The 12890-nt window shown below is 42.9% G+C and overlaps 1 pseudogene across 1 annotated transcript in view; it reads left to right on the forward strand.

Annotated features, from left to right (window-relative positions):
* LOC309633528 (syntaxin-17 pseudogene) overlaps positions 1 to 12890 on the forward strand; it is a 33114-nt pseudogene extending 20224 nt beyond the window's left edge. Inside the window, exon 2 of the transcript XR_014249584.1 lies at positions 7611 to 12890. The product of XR_014249584.1 is annotated as a syntaxin-17 pseudogene (transcript). The remainder of the gene's footprint in view (positions 1 to 7610) is intronic.

Below are 12890 nucleotides of genomic sequence, written 5' to 3' on the forward strand. Positions count from 1 at the left end.
CTCCAGGCTGGCCACCCTAGAGTAAAGGAAGAGCCTTTCCTCTCAACACGTACAGAAATTTGGGGGCGGAGGGGATCTTTGCTTCCTGAACGTTATCACTATGGCCAAAGGGAAACAGTGCTCTCATTGGCCAGATATGAGTCCCACATCCATTCAGGGGACCGTGATGAGGTTAGACTATCCCAACCACATGGGGAAGAGTGGACATCTTTTACCAGAATGAGGAGTGAATACAGGGAAGACAAAATTAACACCTGTCCATTACAGGGAGAAAAAGTTGATTCTGCAGACTATGCTCTTATCCAACAATAGATTTTTTAAAATATAAAGGAAGTACAGGGACTTCCCTGGTGGTCCAGTGGGTAAGAATCCGCCTGCCAGTGCAGGGGACACGGGTTCGATCCCTGGTCCAGGAAGATCCCACATGCCGGGGAGCAACTAAGCCTGTGCGCCACAACTACTGAGCATGCGCTCTAGAGCCCCTGAGCCACGACTACTGAGCCCGCGTGCCACAACTACTGAAGCCTGTGCACCTGGAGCAACAAGAGCAACAAGCTCCTCAACAAGAGAAGCCACCACAATGAGAAGCCCGCGCACCGCAATGAAGAGTAGCCCCTGCTCGCCGCAACTAGAGAAAGCCCGCGCGTGGCAACGAAGACGCAATGCAGCGAAAAATAAATAAATTAAATAAATTAAAAAAAATAATAAAGGAAGGAGAGATTTCTCAGAACAATTCAGGGCAAGGACAATCAAATTTCTTTTTTGACAGGTCCCTGAACTGACAGATCACAGAACTGCATTTGATAGCCTGTCTGTTAGTAAACTGGGTATTCAGTAAGGCTTTTAACAATCTCTGCCATGATATCCTTGTGTGGATAAAATGGGAAATATGGGTTAGATGACAGTATGATTAAGAGGAAAAGTAACCTGCTAAATGACTGGAGTGAACTTATGTCATTGCATTTGTCCACTCAGCATGCAAACCCGTATCTTATTTTGCAAGAATTTTCTAGTTATAACAATTTAGTACTGGAGGGCTGTAGTGCCCTAGCTCCCATCATGGAAGCAGAAAGGGGAAGATTTTCCTTTTCACTTCCTTGCAGCCAGGGCTCAATCATGTGAATTGGGCTCAGCCACTCCCACCAAGGACTTTTTTTTAAAAATTTTTTTTAAGCAAATTGTTTTTTAAAGTTTTTTTTTTTTTAATTAATTTTTGGCTGTGTTGGGTCTTCGTTTCTGTTCGAGGGCTTTCTCTAGTTGTGGCAAGCGGGGGCCACTCTTCATCGCGGTGCGCGGGCCTCTCACTATCGCTGCCGCTCTTGTTGCGGAGCACAGGCTCCAGACGCGCAGGCTCAGTAGTTGTGGCTCACGGGCCCAGTTGCTCCGCGGCACGTGGGATCTTCCCAGACCAGGGCTCGAACCCGTGTCCCCTGCATTGGCAGGCAGATTCTCAACCACTGCGCCACTAGGGAAGCCCCCACCAAGGACTTTTAATTTTTAGGAGGTGAATTTAAGGGGCAGATGTAGGGTAGGAAGTATTCATGGCAACAGCAGCAGCAGCTTGGCCAGTCCCGAAGTGGTGATGTTGAGTGTTCCCTGGCAGTGGTGGCTGTGGCAGAGCAGTGGTGTAATTAACTGTTTATGCAGTCAAAAACCTTGATTGGTACAAGGACTGTTTTCAAAAGGATTCAAGTTTCCACTGTTCCAGGATTTGTCTTCAGCCCTGTCTTTAACATGAACATCAAAAAGTGAAAGTTGTGTTAGAAGGCATTGGTGAAAGTACAGTATTTGGGACTATGGAGGTGAGTGATGGTCCTGTTCTCTTCTGTTGCTGAGACCCCAGCTGGAGTGTTGAATTCAGTCCTGGGCACTGCTCTTTTATGGAGGAAAGACAGGCTAGAGCCTGGTCAAAGAAGAATGATCAAGACAGGGAAGGAACTCAACCATGAAGCATGAAGAACAGTAGAAATGATAGGTATTAGTCAGCCTAGAGAGGAATTGTCTTTAGGTTGGGAGAAGGCATATGTCTGATGTTTTTAAATAAGTTAAAGACCATCAAGGGACTTCCCTGGTGGCACAGTGGTTAGGAATCTGCCTGCCAATGCAGGGGACACGGGTTCAATCCCTGGTCCAGGAAGATCCCACATGCTGTGAAGCAACTAAGCCCGTGTGCCACAACTACTGAGCCTGCGCTCTAGAGCCCATGAGCCACAACTACTGAGTCCGTATGCCACAACTACTGAAGCCCGCACGCCTAGAGCCCACGCACCGCAACGAAGACTAGCCCCTGCTCCCCGCAACAAGAGAAAGCCCGCGTGCAGCAACGAAGACCCAACGAAGAAAAAAATAAAATAAAAATAAAGACCATCAAGTGAAAGAGTATTCAGTTTATTATCTGTGGCTCCATGTAACATAGCTAGCATCACTGCTACTAGCGAGTTTCAGCTTAACATGAGAAGGGTTTAATTTTGGGGTCCATGATATCCACAACAGAGCAGGCTGCCTCATAATATAGTGAGTTCACTGTCGCTGGAGGTGTGCACACAAAACTGGATGAACTCTCAGAGAGTATATTGTGTTGGGGGATCCTACTGTGTGTGGGTGAAGGAAGAGTTGGTGTCCTTCCAACTTCTCTCCAATTCTTAAATCTGATCAAGTCCATAGGACAGGTTGGGAAGGGCAGGAAACTGGAGGTGGGGAGACCAGAGGAATTGCAAATTGTGAGTTGTTAAAAAAAAAAAAAAAAAGGAATGGAAGATTGCATTATTCTGAATTCTTCACCACTCCCTGTACCCAATCCCTTTGCCATGTGACTTTGAAGTCCCTCCCACTAGAGATAGAATACACTTTCTTGTCCTGCTAATGTTGGGTTGGCCAAGTGATTTGCTTTGGCTCACGGAGTGTGAGTAGAAGTGACCATTCCAAGCATAGTCTCTAAGAGGCATTGGATTTTTTTGCTCACCCATCTTGTGCTTTTGCCATTACCATGTGAAAAACATGCCCTTGGTAGGTATCACAGAATAGAGACACATGGAGTAGACTCACCTAGGCAACTTACAGACCTAAAGCCTTAAGCAGAGCTGCCCCAGCTAACACATGGACACATGAGAGAGAAATAAATGCTTTATTGTTGTACAGCACTTAGATTTGGTGGTTATTTGCTACGTAGCATCATTATGGCAATAAGACAGATCGGATATTCCAACAGACTTTCAGATACAGTATTGAAGGCAGTTCTCAGGCTTCTGCTGGCCTTTCTAGGATCTGAGGAAGTAGCACTTGAGGGAAGGAACTCATCCCAACAGACTGTGGGTATATCCTGTCCTGGGTATAGATGTTGCTGGGAATGGATGGCCAAGGTCACTTTGTGGGGCACAGACCCAGTGCTGGAGGCACTTTGTGGGTTTGGGGTAAAGAGTGAGAGGAGGAAGCCAACCTCACTTCAGGTCATGGGAAGAAGTCCAGCTGGACACTCAAAAGAAAGTGTGGATGGGAGTACCATCCTGAGAAACAGTTTGTGTTGTGATGGATTAAAGATGACCACAAATTCTTTACCACATCTCTCATCAAGAGGTGAAGTCTGTTTCCCCTCCTCTTGAATCTGGGCTGGCTCTGTGACTTGTTCTGACCAATAGAATGTGGCATATGTGTCACTGAATAACTTCCAAGACTTGACCTTAACAGATCTTCCACTCCCTCCTATGCATTTGGAATATGCCTTCTTAGAGTCTAGCTGCCATGCTGTTAGGAAGCCCAAGCAGTCATGTGGAGAGGCCCACATGGAGGAAAACTGAGACCTTTGGCTAAGGGTTCCAGCTAAACACCCAGACAGCAACCAGCACTAACTTTTAGCCATGTGAATAAGGCCATTTATACCTTCCAGACATTCTATTACCCCAGCCAACACTATATGAAGCAGAAAACCACCTAGTTTTTCTAAGAAACCCCAATCAGGGTTTTTGACTGCAAAAACAGCTTACTCAAAGTAAACTAAAACGTAGAGAAAAGATTAATTCTAGGACACTCCCAGTAAAGCTTGGATAAAGTCAAGAATGTGACTGTGGCTCTTTACAATCTCATAGATTTCAAGCAGTGTCTTATAGACTTCTCAGCTAGACAAAAGTGCTTCCCATAGTACCCCGACTCACAGCCGAAAGAAGGGAGGAACTTATCTTAAGGTTTGGGGATATAGTTTTTGTCTAATGGAGTGAAACTCAGTAAGGTTCATGGGAAATGCACAATATTTTTGTTTGTTTATTTTCTTCCCCTCCATGAGAATTGTACCAGCGTAAGTACCACTAGCTTGGACTAAAATAGGCAAAGACAGTTCAAAATGAAATGAGGACACTGGGCACTTAGCAAAGCAGCCTGAACAAATTACTCTGCTGCAAACAAGGGAAAGGAGGAATGACCCAGAGGATGGAGCCAAGAGCCCAGAGGGTGAAGAGCCACAGAGAATCACATTCCCTGCTCCTGGAGCAGGGGGAATTGGTGACATTTGCGCTATTGGATCTCAGATTTCCTAAAGACCTAAGGACCGCTATGTGCCTTTTATTACCCCTTTTTAAGTGGGAGTTTCTATTATGATTTTCCTGTCTCTGTCTTCCCATTGTATGTTGGATCTATAAGGGAAAAGATAACTTACAGGAAAGTTGCAAGCTTAGTACAAATACTTTTTTGGACTCTTTGAGAGTAAATTTCTGACATGATGCCACATTACCCAAAACCTTACGTGCATATTTCCAACATAACCACAATCATCAAAATAAAGAAATTAACATTATATATTACTATCATCTTTTTTTTGTGTGTGATGGCCCAACAGGGCAAATACTTTTATTTTTTTAATTTTTTACTAATTTTTATTGGAGTATCGTTGTTTTACAATGTTGTGTTAGTTTCTAATGTACAGCAAAGTGAATCAGCTATACGTATACATATATTCCCTCTTTTTTGGGTTCCCTTCCCGTTTAGGTCACCACAGAACACTGAGTAGAGTTCTCTGAGCTATACAGTAGTTTCTGATTAATTATCTATTTTACACATAGTATCAAGAGTGTATATACGTCAATCCCAATCTCCCAATTCATCCCATCCACCCGCTTCCCCCCTTGGTGTCTATTCATTTGTTCTCTACATCTGTGTCTCTATTTCTGTTTTGCAAATAAGATCATTTATACCATTTTTCTAGATTCCACATATATGCATTAACATATGATATTTGTTTTTCTCTTTCTTTTTTTTTTAAATTTTTTAATTTATTATTTATTTATTATTTTTATTTTTGGCTGTGTTGGGTCTTCGTTTCTGTGTGAGGGCTTTCTCCAGTTGCGGCGAGCGCGGGACACTCTTCATCGCGGTGCGCGGGCCTCTCACTATCGCGGCCTCTCGTTGTGGAGCAGAGGATCCAGACGCTCAGGCTCAGTAGTTGTGGCTCACGGGCCCAGTTGCTCCGTGGCATGTGGGATCTTCCCAGACCAGGGCTCGAACCCGTGTCCCCTGCATTGGCAGGCAGATTCTCAACCACTGCGCCACCAGGGAAGCCCTTTCTTTTTTTTATATGTAACTCTTTTTTTATTCTTTCATTTTTAAATGGCAGTGAATTGCTTTTTTTTTTCTGTTCCTTTTATAATTTTTTTTAATTGGGATATAGTTGTTTTACAATGTTGTGTTAGTTTCTACTGTACAGTGAAGTGGAGTTCCCTGTGCTATACAGCAGGTTCTTATTAGTTATCTGTTTTACACATATTAGTGTATCTATGTCAATCCCAATCTCCCAATTCATCCCACCCCTAACCCCCAACCCTCCGCTTTCCCCCCTTGGTGTCCATACATTTGTTCTCTACATCTGTGTCTCTATTTCTGCCTTGAAAACCGGTTCATCTGTACCATTTTTCTAGATTCCACATTGTTTTTCTCTTTCTGACTTACTTCATTCTGTATGACAGTCTCTAGGTCCATCCACGTCTCGACGAATGACCCAATTTCATTCCTTTTTATGGCTGAATAATATTCCATTGTATATATGTGCCACATCTTCTTTATCCATTCCTCTGTTGATGGGCATTTAGGTTGCTTCCATGTCCTGGCTATTGTAAATAGTGCTGCAATGAACATTAGGGTACATGTGTCTTTTTGAATTATGGTTTTGTCTGTGTATATGCCCAGAAGTGGTATTGCTGGATCACATGGTAATTCTATTTTTAGTTTTTTAAGGAAGCTCCACACTGTTCTCCATAGTGGCTGTATCAATTTTTCATTGCCACCAACAGTGCAAGAGGGTTCCCTTTTCTCCAGCATTTATTGTTTGTAGGTTTTTAAATTTTTATTTATTTTTTAAATTAATTAATTAATTTATTTTTGGCTGTGTTGGGTCTTCGTTTCTGTGCGAGGGCTTTCTCCAGTTGCAGTGAGCGGGGGCCACTCTTCATTGCGGTGCGCGGGCCTCTTACTGTCGCGGTGGCCTCTCCCGTTCCGGAGCACAGGCTCCAGACGCGCAGGCTCAGTAGTTGTGGCTCACGGGCTTAGTTGCTCCGCGGCATGTGGGATCTTCCCAGATCAGGGCTTGAACCAGTGTCCCCTGCATTGGCAGGCAGATTCTTAACCACTGCGCCACCAGGGAAGCTCTGTAGGTTTTTTGATAATGGCCATTCTGATGGGTGTGAGGTGATACCTCATTGTAGTTTTGATTTGCATTTCTCTAATAATTAGTGATGTTGAGCATCTCTTCATATGTTTGTTGGCCATCTGTATGTCTTCTTTGGAGAAATGTCTATTTAGGTCTTCTGCCCATTGTTTGAGTGGGTTGTTTGTTTTTTTGATATTGAGCTGCATTAGCTATTCGTGTATTTTGGAGATTAATCCCTTGTCCATTGCTTCGTTTGCAAATATTTTCTCCCATTTTGAGGGTTGTCTTTTCATCTTGTTTATGGTTTCCTTTGCTGTGCAAAAGCTTTTAAGTTTAATTAGATCCCATTTGTTAATTTCTGTTTTTATTTTCATTACTCTAGGAGGTGGGCCAAAAAAGATCCTGCTGCGATTTATGTCAAAGAGTGTTTTGCCTATGTTTTCCTCTAAGAGTTTTATAGTGTCTGGCCTCACACTCAGGTCTTTAATCCACTTTGAGTTTATTTTTGTGTGTGGTGTTAGGGAGTGTTCTAATTTCATTCTTTTACATGTAGCTGTCTGGTTTTCCCAGCACCACTTATTGAAGAGGCTGTATTTTCTCCATTGTATATTTTTGCCTCCTTTGTCACAGATTAGGTGACCATATGTGCGTGGGTTTACTATCATCTTACCTTTAGGCCCCAGTCAAGTTTCACTGGTTATTCCCCAAATATTCTTTATGGCAGAAGGATCCACTTCAGAATCACGGTGATGCATTTGGCATTCACTTCTCTTTAGTCTCCTTTAATGGGGAACAGTTCCTCCGTCTTTCCTTGACTATCATGATCTTGACATTTTTTAGGATTTCAGGATAGTTATTTTGTAGAATGTTTAATAATTTGGATTCCTCTAATGTTTCCCATTGAAATCACAAGTGTTTTGTGGGGGAGGTACTTTGAAGTTATGTAAATATCTCATTACTCATTAAAGTGTCTTTATCCTAGTTAACTTAAAAGCTTCACAGCAAAGGAAACCATAAACAAAACGAAAAGACAACCCTCAGAATGGGAGAAAATATTTGCAAATGAAGCGACCAACAAGGTATTAATATCCAAAATACAAAAGCAGCTCATGCAGCTCTATGTCAAAAAACCAGACAACCCAATCAAAAAATGGGCAGATCTAAATAGACATTTCTCCAAAGACAACATACGGATGGCCAAAAAGCACATGAAAAGATGCTCAACATCACTAATTATTAGAGAAATGCAATGAGGTATCACCACACACCCATCAGAATGGCCATTATCAAAAAACTTACAAACAATAAATGCTGGAGAGGGTGTGGAGAAAAGGGAACCCTCTTCCACTGTTGGCGGCAATGAAAATTGATACAGCCACTATGGAGAACAGTATGGAGTTTCCTTAAAAAACTAAAAATAGAATTACCATATGATCCCGCAATCCCACTCATGGGCATATATCCAGAGAAAACCATAATCGAAAAAGATACATGTACCCCAATATTCAATGCAGCACTGTTTACAATAGCCAAGACATGGAAGCAACCTAAATGTCCATCAACAGAGGGATGGATAAAGAAGATGTAGTACATATATACAATGGAGTATTACTCAGCCATAAAAAAGAATGAAATAATGCCATTTGCAGCAACATGGATGGACCTAGAGATTATCATACTAAGTGAAGTCAGACAGAGAAAGACAAATATCATATGATATCACTCACATGTAGAATCTAATTTAAAAATGATACAGATGAACTTATTCACAAAACAGAAACAGAGTTACAGATATTGAAAACAAACTTACGATTACCAAAAGGGAAATGTGGGTGGGGGGAGGAATAAATCAGGAGTTTGGGATGAATGTACATACACTACTATATGTAAGATAGATAACCAACAAGGACCTACTGTATAGCACAGGGAACTCTATTCAGTATGCTGTGATAGGGACTTTCCTAGTGGCACAGTGGTTAGGAATCCACCTGCCAATGCAGAGGACACGGGTTCAATCCCTGGTCTGGGAGGATCCCACATGCCGCGGAGCAACTAAACCCGTGCGCCACAACTACTGAGCCTGTGCTCTGGAGCCCGCAAGCCACAACTACTGAGACTGCACCACAACTACTGAAGCCCGTGTGCCTAGAGCCCATGCTCTGCAACAAGAGAAGCCACCGCAATGAGACACCTGCACACCGCAGTGAAGAGTAGCTCCTGCTCACTGCAACTAGAGAAAGCTTGTGCACAGCAACAAAGACCCAATACAGCCATAAGTAAATTAATTTAAAAAATTTAATGTTCTGTGATAACCTATATGAGAAAATAATACAAAATAGAAAGAATATATGTATATGTATAACTGAATCACTTTCCTGTATACCTGAAACACAACCTTGTAAATCAATTATACTCCAATAAAATAAAGTAAAAAAAGTTTCTTTATATCAGTATGAACTCATGGTTTCCTATTTTGTTCAAGTGGTTGTAAACTGTTCCTATAAATATTTATCTTCATGCTCAAATTGTTCCAGATTTGGCCAATGGGAGCCTTTTCAAACTGATTTCTGTGTTCTTTTGACATATTGTCGTCATTCTTTGAGCTCTTTGTTACTTTCTGGCACAAGATTTTCCAGGCTTATCTTGTAATATCCCTGAGATCAGCCTTTTCTCCTGGAATATCTAGTTTCTTTTATTCGAAAATGGTATTTAGAAACCAAGATTTGGGTATAGATGTGCTCATTGCTATTGGGAAGTTTCTGCCCTCAGGACTTCTCCCAGATATTCCCTCATATTTACATATAAACACACACACATCTATATTTATTTCATTATCTATCTATATATTGAAAACTATGAATTCACAGCAATTTCTCCAATTCCAGTAAAGTGTCAGAGTTCATTTTAGTTTTCTATTTGTCCATATTTGTAACTCCCTTCTTGGACAGTCAGAAACTTGGGTGACTCTCATTATGTATATATATAGTTACTTTTAATCAATCTCCCTGTATTTAACAATCTCCTCATCCCACTTGGGCTCCAACACGCTGCACTGGGCTGCCCTACTTCACAGAAACCCCTAATACCCTAATGCTCTATGGATGCCCTCTTTACTCTGCTTGGGCTTTTGACACCCTGAGCTGGGCTGCCCTCCCCTCCTTGTTCAGTTGAGCTTTGACACACTATCCATGCCTATGACATTTGGACTCCTACCTTGTTTCATCCCTACCTAGTGGCCTTTGGACTGAATTAGGAAGAGGAAGAAGGTTATTTGTTTTATAGTTCATACGTCACTGAACCTGAGGAACCATATCTGGACCTAATTTAGATGATATGATTTCGAGGAATTGAAATTTATGGCCACTGGGCAAACTATGGTGGATTAAAAAGGATGGCTGCCAATTCTTTACCCCTCCTCTCATCAAGTGGTAGAGTCTATTTCTACTCCCCTTGAATCTGGGCTGCCCCGTAATTTAACTAAAATGCCCACAGAACTGATGCTTAAGGCTAGGCCCTAAGGGATGTGCATTTTCTTACCTTGTTCTTGAAATGCTCATTGTAGGAACACACCCTCCAGTTTGTGAGGAAACCCAAGTAGCCATGTGAGAGGCCCTTGTGGAGAAATCCATGTGCAGAAGAACCAAGGCTCCTGAAACATGACCCATTCTAATCCAGCCCCCAGCCAGTGTCAGCTGCCAGCCATGTGAGTGACGCCATTTTGGAACTTCCAACTGTGCCAGTGCCCCAGCTGATACCACGTGAAGCAGAACTGCCACTCAACCCACAATATTCTAAGAAAGAAATGGCTCATTTTAAGATACTAAGCTTTGGGGTGGTGTGTTACACAGAAATAAATAACTGTCTACCATGTGCCAGGCACTATTATATGCCCTTCTGATCTACTAGGGTGAAACAAATGTAAACTGACAGGTGCAATGAGGGTACTATGAGAGGGCAGAGGAAATGCCACTAACCAGCTGAAGGCAGCCTGCAGGGAAGAGCAGACAGCGGGGTGATTCTGGGCAGATCAGCATTGGATGGGCAAACTACCAAACCCACGCAGATCCCAGCTTTTGTCCAGTCAGCACTGCTACTTCTTCCTCCAGGTATCTCCCCATGGTATTAATTTTTCACCTGACAAAGCCGAGAGTGAAAAGAACTGGAGAAGGTTATCTTGGGCCTGTCTCTGTCTGTAACTCCAGTTCAGGTTTAGACAGCTGGACAATGTTGTCCGGAGAGTTTCTGACTTTCTGGGCCTTTGTGAAGCAAGAAATTTACCAATTCTAGGCACCTCTGGGTGGGGGGCTGTTGAGGCTGTCTCAGGCCTCAGTGGACTCTGCATGTTCCCAAGAGATAGTTAGCAAGTACTGTTCCTTTTCCTGCTTTCTGGCCACAGCGAGGGTCTTGGGGTAGGTCTGTGACCCCTAGCCTCCCCTCAAGTCTGTCTCCTGGTCATTATCTGGACACATGGAAGATACACCTCCATTTTCCCCTCCTCACATTTTTCAGATAGGGGACTATTCTGACCCATCCTCACTTATTAGCCAGGCATTTTTCTCTAGGCATAGACTGTTGGGGCCAGCTTCACCCTCACCAGTTCCCTGGTGAACGACTCTTGAATTTGTGTTCTAATTACAATAGTTCTTCCCCTCTCCCCTTCCCACATTATCAAGATGATCATAAGCATTCATTAACAGGTATTTTAACAAATATCTATTCAGTGCCAACTATGTGTCGGGTTCATTTCTAGGAGGTGAGGATATAGTAGTGAACAAGAGAGAAAGTTCTTGCACTCATGCAGCTGATCTTCTAATGAGAGAGACAGACAACAAACAATAAATTAAATGTATAATTCTGGGTAGTGATACCTACTCTGAAAAAAATCAAGCAGGTTAAGCAGCTTTGGGTGGGGGACTATTCTACATAGGGTAGTCTGAGAAGACCTCTCTCATAAGGTGACAGTTGAGAGATCTGAATGAAGTATGGGGCTAAGTATTTCGTAAGTGTTTCAGGCTAAGTGAACAGCAAGTATGAAGGTCCTGAGGTAGGAAGTAACAGGGCAAGTTCAAGGAATAGCAGCAGTTAGGTCAGTGTGGCTAAAGTACATAGAGCATGGTAGAGGGTGATAGGAGAAGAGGAAGGGGAATAGAGATAGAAACCAGATTAGACAGGGCTTCTACAAATTTGGGGTTCGTTCAAAATAAAATGGCATGAACTGATTTACGCTTACAAAGATCTCCCTAGCTGCTGTTTGGAGAATAGACTGGGGAGGGGGCATGGTGGAGGTAGAAGCAGGGTGACCAAGTAGGAGGCTACCTTATAACCCAGGTCAACATGATGGTGGCTTGGTCCAGGACAGTTACAGCAGAGATAGCAAGTGGTTAATTTTGATAATTTGAAGGTAGCACTGACAAGACTTGCTGAGGGATTGGAAACGGCATTTAAGAATAAGAAAAGCACATTGAGGACACCTTTTAGGTTCGAGGCTTGGGGGAAATGGATGAACAACAGTGCCATTCTCTGAGGTAAGTAAGAATGGGAGTGGAGTGTAGGGAGTAGGTGCTGAGTTTGAGATGCCAGTAAGAGAGGCAGTGGAATATGAGTTGGTTGGTCAGGGCTGGAGATGGAAAATTTTGCAGTCATCAGCATACAGATATTACTGAATACAAATCACACTCTTTTCTGTGTAGACAGAAAAGAGCATCATGGACTATGGCCTGGGGCCTTCAACAACCAGGGAAGAGAGAAGTCCAGAAAAGAGACAGAGGAGTGGCCAGTGAAATGAGGAAGATCAGAAAAGCCTGATGTCCAGGAAGCCAAGTGAAGAAAGTAGATTCTGTGTGATCACAACCACATGTCAACTCCTGAGCCTCAGTTTTCTCATCCGTGAAATGGTGAGAGTAACAACTGCCCACTTCATGGTGTTGTTAGGATTGAGGCAATGTATGTAAAGCAGTTACACTTGTGTCTGACTGGTATATAGGAAAACTCTCAGTCTATGGTAGCATTGTTATTATTTCCTCCACTTCAGAGTAGGCTGCCACAGCCCTCAGCTTCCCCATCCACATAAGTGACAGCACCTCCATGAGTCCTTCTCAGAAATGAGGTGTCCCTGCTCACTCAGGCAACCAAGTGGGCCTGACGAGTGGCCTCTGGGTCAAATTTGAACCAAGGGACTTCAGTGCCTAAACCTCTCACCCACACAGCTTCCAGCCCTTACTAGCAAATCAACAAGTGGTAAATAAAGGTTTTAGAGCCAGAA

The sequence above is a fragment of the Balaenoptera borealis genome (genome assembly GCF_965194805.1).
Source record: "Balaenoptera borealis genome assembly, chromosome: 8".
Classification (NCBI taxonomy): Eukaryota; Metazoa; Chordata; class Mammalia; order Artiodactyla; family Balaenopteridae; genus Balaenoptera; species Balaenoptera borealis.